This window comes from Pristis pectinata, chromosome 9 (genome assembly GCF_009764475.1).
Source record: "Pristis pectinata isolate sPriPec2 chromosome 9, sPriPec2.1.pri, whole genome shotgun sequence".
Classification (NCBI taxonomy): Eukaryota; Metazoa; Chordata; class Chondrichthyes; order Rhinopristiformes; family Pristidae; genus Pristis; species Pristis pectinata.
The window spans coordinates 31,133,031-31,146,113 of NC_067413.1; the positions used below are offsets into that span (position 1 = coordinate 31,133,031).

Genomic DNA, 13,083 nt, shown 5'->3' on the forward strand with positions numbered 1-13,083 from the left:
AACAACATTCTGTTAGTTCTCCTAATTGTTTGCTCTATCTGCACACTAGCTTTTGTGCCAAATTAGCCATGCACCGGATCCCTCAGAGCTCAGAGCTCTGTATCTTCCTACCATTGAGATAATATGCCCCTGTTGCATTTTTGCTGCCACAATGGGCAGTTTCTCATTTTCCCACATTATAACCCATTCACCAATGGTTTGCTCACTCACTGAACATATTCATATCCCTTTGTAGGCTCCTAACATCCTCCTCACAATTGACTTTCCTACCTATCTTTGTGTCATCAGTAAAATTTAGCAACTGTACATTTAGTTCCATCATCATATCATTTGTAAAAAAATTGAGGCCCCAACACCAATCTCTGTAGTATACAACTCATTGCAACTTGCCTCTAAAAAAAGAACCATATATGCCCACTCATATGTTTTCAGTTGGCCCCCCAATCTTCTCTCCACACCAACATGTCACCTCCTGCACCGTGAGCATTTACTTCCTCGATAACCTTTGATGCAACACCTTATCACACACCTTCTGGGAATCTAAGCACAGGAATCCCCCCCCCCCCCCCATTCCCTTTATCCACAACATGGGTTACTTCTTCAAACATCTCCAGTAAACACAATTTCCCGTTCACAAAACCACATTGACTTTGCTGATTCAATTTTTCTGTGCTCTGTTACTGCGTCTTTATAAACAGTTTCACTGTTACCCTCATGACAGAGTAGAGAATAAGAGAAAGAGAAGAAGAAAAAGACAAAGTGCCCACTGCTCTGCTGCAGATATGTTCCAGCCAGTGATGGTGCTAGTTGTAAGCGCAAGGGATGTGATGGTAGGTGTATCGTCACTGGTCCATGGCTGCAGCTTGCTACAGACTGCTCTCGGTCAGGCCTGGTGGTTTCTGGGACATTGACATACACCCCATGTGGCTTCCGTTCAGTTTCCAGCCCATAATACCTGTGGCATAGTTGACTAATGAAGGCAATAGTCGGCCCCTGGGGAATGTAGACATGAGCTCACTCACTCAATCAGAGAAAAACTGACTCATGGTCAAATACATCAAACACATCAAGTGTGGCAGTATTCCATCACCACCAGTGGGCTGGGCTTTATGGAATATTTGGTATATTAGTAACATGAAGATTATTCAGGAAATATAATGCTAACAATATGGCATTTCCTTTGATTGGATCAGTCAGGGTTATTGTGGTCTGGAGGGAAGAGATTCCTGGGCCACAGACACAGTGCTTTTAGCAGAAGTGAACAGTGACTGAATTACACAGGAGGCTTTCTAGCATGTGAGCAGGGGCAGCTACAAGTGGCTGAACCGCCCATAGTCTGAGGAGCATCAGTGGACTACAAACCACTGGGGCCTTCCAAATCCAGTGACAGGACGGGTATAGGCCGTCAGCAATCAGAGGCTGTTAACCAGTGGAATAGATAAACAGGGACAAGGGCATTGGGCTTACAGAAGGTCCTCCATCAGGTGCCACAAGAGAAGGAAAGTGCTGGCATTGTCCAAACTGCTCCCCTCCTTTTCCCCCGTTGAATGCTCGGGGGAATCCTGTTCACACAGAGCTGCTCCTCCTGTTTGTGTCCTACCCTTCCCCCTCTTGTCACTGACTTCCCTCTCAGCTTTTGATGCTCAGTTCCTCATACAAAATAAGACTTCAGACACTCTGTGACTCCCTCTGCCTTCTCCATCTGTTTCTCTCCCTGTCTGCTGGCCTCTCATTCCTTTTCAATCTTACTGACTTTCTTGTCTGATTCTGTCTCTCTTACTATTTCTCTCTCCATTTCCTGCCTGTTTTGCTTTTCCTCTCTCATCCTCCTTCCACCAGCTCATTGATTTAATCTCCATCTCATTCCACTCTCACTTTGTTCCCCTATTTCTCCATCTATTCCCTCTTTCTCTCCTTACGTTTCTTGCTCTGTCTCACTTTCTCCCTGCCTCTCACGGCCTCACTCCTCCCCCCCCCCCCCCCCCCCCCCCCCCCCTCCCCGCCTGGATATGAGAAAGGAGACCTTGGGGCTGAGTCAGGCTGGGAAGAGACAGGAGCTGACGTAGACTCGATGGCCGAAGTGGCCTCCTTGTTGCAAGGAAACATGATAATATAGAATGCTCTGTATTTTGGAGGAAATTTTAGTTTTATCCCCAACCCATATTTGAGCCCAATGGGCTGTAAAATCAGAAATTCTTCATAAAAATTGGAGAACTCTGTTGGGATATTGCTGAATGTTCACCTCAAGTACATTGCAGCAGAATTCAAAATTAGTTCAATCAAAGCAAGTAACTGGTCAGTGTGAGCCACTGCTCCCCAATATCTGGCTGCTTTTCAAACCCTTGCTAATTAAGCCATTGAAGCAAATTCAAATCATTTGGAAAACACAGTAAACAGTGACCAATAACAGACACTGAGCTGCTAACCATTCCCAAGGTCCCTCAGAAGAGTGGAGCACAGTGTTATTGCGGGCTGTGCTGGAGCACAATCTGAATCTCTGGGAGCCCTGATGAGCAAACAGATGTCCCCAGCTTCCCGAGCAGAGGTCCTTACCCCCATCATACAAGCCTGCCCCTGACTTTAAACACCAAGTGGAGTCCAACAACCGAGCATCAGCTTCCTCCAGGTCTGGCCACTGATCCTGCACCAGATTAAACCCAAGGCAGGCAGAACAACTCTGTTCATTTCAGTGAAGGCTGTGAGGGAGTGAGGTCAGTTTCATGTGTTACATTTCTTTGCGGTAATTGCATTTACCTAATAAAATATAATTCTTAATTTAAATCGATACAGATGTTGTTTATTGTTTTGCATTGTCTAATGCTCTATCTTTTATATATATATATATATATATATATATATATATATATAAAATTTTAATTACTTTTGAACACTTCTTAGAAGTATAATTTTAGAATATTTTGTGGTATTGCTGGCTGTCAGTGGCATCCACTGATGTTCAATGTGTTAGTAAACCTGGGTCTGAGCTCCTTTGACTGCGTGGCTCTTTTTGGGGGAGGATTACATCTGCAGCAGAAAGCCACCCCTTACTGCACTGGGCCTCACCACAGAAATTGGCTCTGGGTCCACGTTACTGCTGTATATCAGTGGGGGCCGGGCAGGGGTGGTGAACACTAAAGTGGGCCAAATCACACCATCCTGTGGGGTGTAAGGAACTGCCCCATGAGTTGAGTATTGTTCACCATGGCTCTGGAAACCACAAAACCATTTGATGATATTTTGCTGTTTCAACAGCTTTGAGGCTGCTGTTCCAATGTAGTCGGCAGTGTAACCAGTTGTTCCTCATTCCTCACAGCCTGCCTGGTCTCTACTCTCAGCTGTGGCTTGGCTGGAGACACTCTTTGTCTGAGACCACTGAGTGCTCACCCTGGAGCTTTGTCCTTCTATGGGACATTGTACCAAGCCCCCATCTGCTCAACAAACTGCTGGAATGTGCAATTCCACACACCCCCAAAACACCATATGCCTGCCCCTCTTCCAAGGATACATTGGTGCTCAGGTGTCCCTGGAGATCTTCCAGGACCGTTGGGGCTGGAGTGCATCCTGGACAAGAATGGTCATGTCTTAATTTAAATATGAATTTTGTAAATATTCTATTGGAAATGATGTGCATATTGTAAATATGTAAGTAAGCCTTGGGGCACACACTTACTGTGCTACACATGAATATGAGACAACATTGATTTCCTTAACTATAGGAGCTGCTAAGACCTATAAGACTTATAGAAGCTGCAACACACAGTCTAACTCTGTGAAGGTTTGTTGGTCCAAAAGACATGATACAACGAGAGATAGAACAGCACAACTCAGAAGGAGATTGCTGAGTCCAGTGTCTGTACTGACACTTTCTTAGGGCAGTTTGGTCAGTTCATCTCCCTCACTCCCTCCAGATATTCTCTGGAGGTTTTTTTCTCCGTGTGTTTATCTGTCTAGCACTGAGCATGCCCTGGAATAAAATGGCTCAAAGTAGATTGAAGCAATGAGAAAATGATTGCTTCAATCATGAACTTCGACAGACAACAAAAGAATACAAACATTAACCACAGTAAATCACTTCAACTCCTGGAGAAACATTGGCTACAAAACAAAGCTTCAGCCAATCTTTCTTTTTATTCCATGTAATCCGACTTCAAATAAGGGTACTCTGCGCATTTGCCCAGCAGCTGTACAAATCTGAGCTCTTTGTATAATAGATCTCTTTCTGTCTTGCCATATAATTTGGGCCAGTTTCTAAGTGAGAAGAATGATTACTTTCTCATGGTTTAGGCTAATCACAACCTTCCTTCCCCTTGCTGATTTTAGTTGGACTTGGTCAGGTCAGAAAGACCCAAGTGATTGAAACTAGGAATTACAAACATGTCTGACATGGAGCAATTGGGCCTCTGAACCAGAGGAAAATATGTCAGGGGAAATTCTCATCAGCTCAGTCTCATCTCAGATCCAGTTTCCACCTGGATTTGACATTTAATGGCCAATCATTGCAGTACCCTGTATCTGGGTCACACTGGGGCCTGTGTTAATGATTTGTTGGGTGTTTGATGATCTTGATGGATGGCCTATAAAATGTGGCAGAGATTGGAATCTCTTGTCTTTCCGTGCCACTTAGCTCTGATGCTTTATGATATTTCCTGCATGGTTGAATTAATCATTATTGCATCTCCAACTCAACGTGTCCCTCAGTCGAGCTCAGCTTTCACACACAGAGTGTTGAGGCTGGGAGGGGAAGTGGCAGGGTAAATGTGTACATCATATCCCCCTTGAATTTTAACCAGCAAACTGATTCTGTAATTTCTGAGAATTTTTAATCCCCAAGATCTATTTTGATATGATGACTGAAAGGCCTGGATAGAGTGGATGTGGAGAGGATGTTTCCATTAGTAGGAGAGTCTAGGATCCGAGGGCACAGCCTCGGAATAAAGGGACGTCCCTTTAAAACTGAGATGAGGAGGAATTTCTTCAGCTAGAGAATGGTGAAAGTGGAGGCCAAGTCATTGGGTGTACTTAAGGCAGAGATTGATAGGTTCCTGATTGTAAGGGGGTTAAGGGTTATGGGGAGAAGGCAGGAGAATCAGCCATGATTGAATGGCAGAGCAGATTCGATGGGCTGAATGGCCTAATTCTGCTCCTATTGGTCTTAGGATCATGTTGCATCTCTACTTTTTCTTTGGCAGTCCCTAAGAATCACTTCCATCCTAGTTTATGGGTGCTGAGGTGACTGATGAGGCTGATGTGGGAACCACAGACTCTTCCACATATGGGGCAGGAATGGGAGAATGAGTGCTTTGTGAGGTGGTGCACTCCCTCCACCATTTATACTGGGCTTCTGCATGTTCGCAATGAGTTGACTCAGGATTCTCAATGCCACCCCAAATGCTCCTTCTCCACTTTAAGCAGTCACAGGCCAGGGATTCTCAGGAGTTGATGGGATGTTGGATTTCTTCAGGAAAGCATTGATCACATCCTCAAATTTTTTTCCGTTGTCCAGCCAGTAATGCCTTGCCACAAGAGAGCTCAGAATAGTGTGTTGGTTTCAAGAGTCTGGTGTTGGCCATGCAAACAACATGGCCAGCCCAAGTGTCAATAGGGCCTCAGTGCTGGGGTGTTGGCTTGGGAGAGGACAATGATGTTGATTCATGTATCCTTCCTGTGAGTTCAGGGGATTTAGTGGAGACTGGGTTGGTGCTAACCTTCAAGTGCCTTGAGGTGCCTGCTGCAGATCTGAGAAGCATGCAGGAGGGCAGGGACCAGGAGTCTTGTGAAACTACAATGTGTAAGGTTATGAGAACACACTTCACATTTACCTGTTGATCTAACAGGTTTGTGACTGATGTTTTGAGATGGGATTTTCATTGAATTATATTCTTTTCCCTTCTGGGATATGATGGAGAGGGATACTCTAGAGGCAGGAATCCTCGTCTAAAGAAAGGGCAAAGAAAGACCTGCAATTATTCAACACCTTACACTCCTCCCTTACATCCAGCCCCTGCAAGACATCCTGACACACTTTGCTAATGCATTCTGCTCTATCACTGTTGTAATGTAGGAACCATGGCAGCCAGTTAATACATAGCAAGATCTCACAACAACAATGCAGTGCTCGGGTAATCTGTTTTAGTGATGTTAATTAAGGGGTAATTATTGGACCCAGGACAATAGAGAGATCTCCATTTCCTTCTACAATTATTTCATGTCCACTGGATAGACAGACTGGGGCTCAGTTTTTAAGTGCCCAGGGCACTGATCCATAGGCATACCAAGAATTCAATGCAACACCAATGAATGGATCCGCAAGCATTTTAGCAAGAGCGAGCTGGACTTATCTTTCTGACTGATAGTAAAGAGTTAGTTCTGGTTTATCATGGAACAGAGAGCAAGAGCTATATTATTGCACAACCTCAACTACAGCAGGGTGACCCACTGGAATTTGATGGGATGTTCCACACAGGAAGAAGCTGATCTCACAGAATGCAGCAGATGCCTTTGGCTTAGCGCAGCTGTGAGGGGTCTTCAACAATGAATGGACCAGCTTTGAATTTAGGCAGGGTGAAACAACAAGGTCAGCGCCATTTTTGGACAATGGACCATCAGAGACAGCAACTCGCCTTCCATTTTCCTCCCCGCCTGATCTCTCCATTCACAATCATCCATTTGCCACTTGCAACCAGCTTCAGTTCCATGGTGAATGAAAATCAAAAGAATGCAGATGCTGGAACTCTGAAATAAAACCAAACACCTTCTGACGAAGAGTCTTCTATCTGAGACATCAACTCTGTTCCTCTCTCCACAGACGCTACCTGACCTGCTGAGTATCTCCAACATCTTTCCTTTTATATTTCAGTTCTGCAGTGCCCTCTGCACAACCTCCTGAGTCCCCTCTGTGTCACCAACCTCACCATTTAGCAGCTGCCACAGTTGTCCAGAGCACAACTTAACCAGAATCCAAACTGTAGGAAACCAAACCTAGGCCCAGACTTCAATCAAACCCACAACATGAAGCAGGGCCCAGGGCACCGGTTTCTCACCACATCCCATCAGCACCCTCTGTGGGGGCTGTGAAGTTTTCATTTTATTTTTTCCCCTACATCTGTCACAAACCAGCAACAAAAGAAACACACTGAGCATGATTCAGTGTTAAAAACTATTTTATTAATCACTACTTATGATAATACGTAAAATAAAAGTAAAAATGTTAGTATGTTAGAATTCAAGAATGTTAAACCTCGAACGTTAACCCCAAAACTAAACTCTTCGTGTGTGTGTGTGACAAAGTCCAAAACTCCCAGTTCCGGAATGGTTCTTAAAGTTCAGTTCCGCAAGCCATAAGGTGAAACATGAGCAAGGGCTTCTTCAACAACCACCGTTGTCTGAAGATAAGATGTAGATGTAGAAAAACATAGAGAGAGTACATACGAAATCCAAATGTTCCACGATGGACCCCAAACGACACTCCAGTGTTTACTCGGTAGTGACTTCCTCACCCCGAAAAGCATCCGAACCGTGGTCGTCCACACACAAATACCTGTTTCCTTCTACAGGTCAGCAACAAAGTGAACTCCACTGGATTACTTCCAACTTCCATACATGGATTTCAGTGGCAAACACAGTTATTGTTTCTCATCCCTCTTTAGAGAAAACAAGCAGGCTGGTGTCTCTCTCCCTTCTCTCTCTCTCTCCTTCTTCTTCTTCTTACTTCTTCAACAACGTCATTACATCCTTTATCTTCTATTGACGTAAGCACGCCCCACACACACATACACACACACTCTCTATCTTAAAGGGACTTTCACTGAGTCCATAACACATCTCTTTAAAAAGTTTATTTTCAAGGTGGCATGAGACTATTTTAAGCAGTTAAATAACAGCAGCACAGAAGCACAGTAGTTAGAGGTGCTGCCTCACAGCTTCATTGTCCTGGGTTCAATCCCAATCTCTGGCGCTGTCTGTGTGGAGTTTGCACGTTCTCCCCGTGACCTCTTTGGTTTCCCCCAGGTGCTCCAGTTTCCCACATTCCAAAGACAAACTGGTAGGTTAATTGCTGCTGTAAATTGCCCTTTAATGTAGGCAAATGACAAAAAGAAAAGGGGAGTTGGTGCGCATGTGAGAGAGAGAATAAGTTGTAGAGATGTGGGGAAATAATGAAGGAGGCTGGGACTGATGGGATTGCTCTGCTGGGAGCTGACATGGGACAGCCTCTTTGTGTCATGCTGTTAGTTAAATATCAACAACAGCACATTTTAGTAACATCCCATTGTTAAAAATGATGGTAGGATGTGTCTATCAGTGGTGGGGTTCACGCTGAATAGGTCCAGCTGTTTCAGAGTTCCATCAACCTCATTACCGGCCCAATTCCTGCTTCAGTTAGAAAGTCTTGACAAGGGGTTTCAGTGAGGCTTACTGTCAATTCTTCTTTCAATAGAAGTTTTCAATCTACATAGTGCGGTCAGTTTCTCATTTTCCTTGGCAGCTTCGAGCTGTAGTTATCACGATTCCATTATTGTATAATAACACACTTCAGTCCAACTTTCACTCTGAGTTTCTTTGCCATGGAGAGCAGATTGACTGAATCTTTGTTTTATTTTCCACAGATGTGCAGGCATGTAAAGGGGAAGAAAACAGCATGTGTAAAACCTTAGGAGAGCAAAGATGAAAGAGAAAGACTCAGAATCCCATTCTGATCGACACTGACTTTGAGAAGGCTATTCAGTCTCGAATCCCCTCTACCACTCATGACTGACCCACATATTACCACGTTTAATCAATAAACAATCTGCTGGAGGAGCTCAGTGAGTCAAGCAGCATCTGTGGAAGGAAAGGAATTGTCGACGTTTCGAGTCGAAACCCCAAGGGGTTTCTCCCTGATGCTGCTCGACCCACAGAGTTCCTCCAGCAGATTGTTTGTTGCTCTGGATTCCAGCATCTGCAGTCTCTTGTGACCCCACTTACTCTCCTTTAGACCATATTTCTCAATACCCTAACTAAAATCTACCAAAGCACCAACTCCCACCTCCACCCATCCACTGCTTTTTAGGGAAGGGAGTTCTGGATTTCCACTGCACCCTGTGTGAGGAGGAGTTTACTGACATCACTGGAACAGCCTGGCTCCAGTTTTAACATTCTGCCCCATGTTCAGAATTTCCTCAACAGTTTCTCTCCACTTTCCATATCAAATCTTTACAGCATTTTATAAGGTGCTCCTTTAATTGTCAGTGGAGTAGATGTCACATTTAAACAAACCATATTCATTAATTAACCCTCTGATTCCTGGTATGTCAAGTTTCACTCAACGTGGTTCACCACTGACTTGGAATACGTCACATCTGAGCCTGGACATGGGCCTAACCCATCCAGGACTGGGTTGGATTTGTGTCAAATCCCAACTTCAACCCCACTGACCTAGTCAGCTTCCTCAGACTGGATAACTCATTGCAAATCATGGTGCACCCAGTGGAAAACAGAGACGGATCCCCTGGGAAGATCTTGGTTTGTCATTAGATATGTTGCACAGGGTTTCATCAACCTTGGATCCAAGAGCAGAAATATTGATGGTGGTATTTGTGTTTAACCCAGAATCCAGAGATCAGCCTATTCATAATTGAGTCTGCACAGTTGGACCAGGCTAGTTGTGGTACCTCCCACTAATGAAGTGGTGAGGTTCACACAGGGAGGATGGACTAGATTGGAAGGGATCCTGCACCCATGACTATGAGCAGACAATCACAGCCCAAGAGTACCAGCTGACTCACCAATACTCCAGCCACATCATCTGCATTCCAACTGATTACTCCATGCAATCTCAAGTGACCTCCTGCCAGCACCTCTACTTCTTAAGGAGGCTAAAGAAATTTGGCGTGTCCCCATTGACCCCCACCAATTTTTATAGGTACACCACAGAAAGCATCCTATCCAGATGCATCACAGCTTGGTATGGCAACTGCTCTGCCCAAGACCACAAAATAGTGCAAAGGGTTTTGGACCACAGCTCAGTCCATCATGAAAACCAGTCACCCCTCCAAGGACTCTGTCTACACTTCTCACTGCCTCAGAAAATCAGCCAATATAATCAAAGGCCTCTCCCATTCTGGACATTCTCTCTTCTCCCCCATTCCACTGGGCAGAAGATACAAAAGCTTGAAAACAGCACTACCAGGTTCAAAGACAGCTTCTATCACGCTGTTATAAGACTCTTGAACGGACCTCTTGTACGTTAAAGGTGAATTCTTGACTTCACAATCTACCTCATCATAGTCCTTGCACCTTAATGTCTACCTGCACAGCACTTTCTCTGTAGTTGAAACACTATATTCTGCATTCTGTTATTGCTTTTCCCTTGTATGACCATGCTGTACTGATGTTTTGAAATGATCTGTATGGATGGCATGCAAAACAATTTTTTTTCACTGTATCTCAGTACATTTGACAATAATAAACCAATTTCAATTCCACTCCAGCTCCCTATTGAAGGGAGTCCACTCTGACTGCACACAGAGTGACTTTACACAAGGAACTCAATCCACCCCAACCTGAGGATTTGAAAGGTCACACAACAAGCCCTTCACTCCATCTCTCGGTACACACACCCTTTTGGCCTGGTCTCCACCTCAACTTTGCCAATTGCCTTCCAATTTCAGGACTTCTGATCCTGGACAGAGAACTGGGTCCCTGAGGCAACACGGTCAATAAACTGCTCACATCTGGTTCAAATGATGCTGACCAGATGTGGTGACCCACAATTACCAAATCAGGAGCTGGGGCAACAGAGTATGGTTCCTCATCTGTCTCATGCTCTCTGATCTTTGTGTGTGTTCGTACAGTGATCCTGATTGGACATAGGAGCCATGTGGTGTGCCTACTTATAACAATACCACAGACACTCAGTCTGTAGCAGCTTCTAATGTCTTTGTAAAGACAGAGGAGTCTTTCTGGTGTTCTGCCCAATATAAATCCCCAGCCAGAACAGATCATCACCAATCTCACATTGCTGATTGTGGGAGCTTGCTTGTTGTGCACAAATTGGCAGACACATTCCGGCAACTATGATTACATCTCAAAAGTTACTTCATCAGCTGCAAAGTGCCGATGGAAAATCCTGAGGTTACAATAGGTCCTATAGAAATGCAATTCTTTGTTTCCCTGAGCGTAGGTGCCATCACAAGGAAGCCACACCAGCGTCTTTACTTTCTTAAAAGGTTAAGGAGGTTCAGCTTGTCACCAAACACTCCAGCAAACTTCTACAGATGTACTGTTGAAAGTGTCTTGACTGGTTGCATCATGGTCTGGTACGGCAATTTGAATGTGCAGGAACGTAAGAAGCTGCAGAGAGTAGTGGACTCAACCAAATACATCCCCTGCCCATCCCTCCCCACCACTGGAACTATCCAGATGAGATGCTGCCTCAAGAAGGTAACATCCATTATCAAAGATCCCCACCATCGGGGCCATGCCATTTTCTCACAGCTACCATTGGACAGGAGGTACAGGAGCCTGAAGTCCCACACCACCAGGTTCAAGAATAGTTACTTCCCTTCAGCCATTCACTTCTTAAACCAACCTGCACAACCCTAATCACCACCTCAGTATCGCAACACTATGACCACTTTGACAATTTGGAATACAATAGAGTTTGTTTATTTTGTTCTAATTGTGTTCTTTCTAGCATAATTTAAGTTTTTCTTGTGAATGTTGTATCTCTGATGCTCTGTGCCTGTGATGCTGCTACAAGTAAGTTCTTCATTGCATTCAGTACATATGACAATAAACTCAACTTTGACTTTGACTGAAGCCTGTTTCACCCAGGAACTGAAGAATCAGGAAGGTGATGGAGTCGATGCAAGTAGGTTGTACGTGTTTGGGATCTGGAAACAATTAGCTGGATGTGTATGTGTTCCAGACATCACTGCAGTGGTGTCCTGATCCGGCTCTTCTACAGAGCATTCACGTCACCTCCCCTGCCCTTGATAGCTCATCATCGCCCCAGGCAGTGGAACTTCCACTGAGTCACAGGCTTGTTTTGATCAAAAGTAGCACGGTTTTATGTCAATTAGGATTGCTGCATCCAAAGTAAATTTTCATCTGGCCTGAGATCTCAAACTCCCTCAGGGGGAGTTTGAAGTGCAATGTCTGTGTTGGAGACACAAGATGCTGGAATCTGGAGCAACACATGAAAGTGCTGGAGGAACTCAGCGGGTCAAGCAGCATCGATGGAGGGAAATGGACAGTCTCTCCTGCTCTTCAACCATGTGCAGCCCCCCCCCCCCTCACCTGGATCCACCTGCCAGTTCTTTCTCCAACCCTTTCCTCCACCTTGTTATACTGGTTATCTCCCCTCTTTCTTTCAGATCAGATGAAAGGTCTTGATCCAAAACGTCGACTGCCCATTTCCCTCTATAGGTGCTGCCTGACTCATTGAGTTCCTTCTGCTCTTTGTGTGTTGCTCCAGTGCTTGTGTTAGTTCCTGGGTCTGGATGTATTGATCCTTTCTCCAGCACTAGTGATACTGATTATTCTTTTTGTTATTTTCCAAGTGGACAGGAAGATCCAAGAAGTAAACAAGGATTAGCAAGTGCAGTGACCAGAAATCACTCAGGAGCAGTTTAAGACTGAACTGTGAATGTTTGCAAACAGCACTGAGTGTTTCAGCTTCCCACAGGTGTCAGTAATTGGTCACCTGTAGGTACAAAAGAGTCAAAGTTCAAAGTCAAAGCCAAGTTTATTGTCATATGCACAACTAAGGAATGCACAGGTGCATTCAGCAGCATCACAGGCACATAGCATCATATAAGCAGCATTCACAAGAAAGACACAATTAAACATAAATTATACACAACTTCTTGCAACATCTTGTGGAGTTTAAAGAGAGTGTCTCATGGGGTGAGGAGAGATTGAACTCATCATCAGTAAAGGCTCTCCATCACGGTCAGGGGGCAAGGAAAACACACTGTGCTCAAAAAATGAAATTCCATCCAAAATACCAGAACCATCACTGTCTCTGAACCCTGATTCTGCACGCAGTTCCCTCTCACTGCCATCTCTTTAAAGCTCTCGAGAGCTCCAGTCAATAACACTTGG

The 13,083-nt window shown here is 44.6% G+C and overlaps 1 protein-coding gene across 5 annotated transcripts in view; it reads right to left on the bottom strand.

The window, feature by feature from the left end:
- Window positions 1–13,083, bottom strand: part of LOC127574293 (angiopoietin-1-like) — a 122,035-nt gene that overhangs the window by 59,169 nt on the left and 49,783 nt on the right. The gene's annotated exons all lie outside the window — the stretch shown is intronic.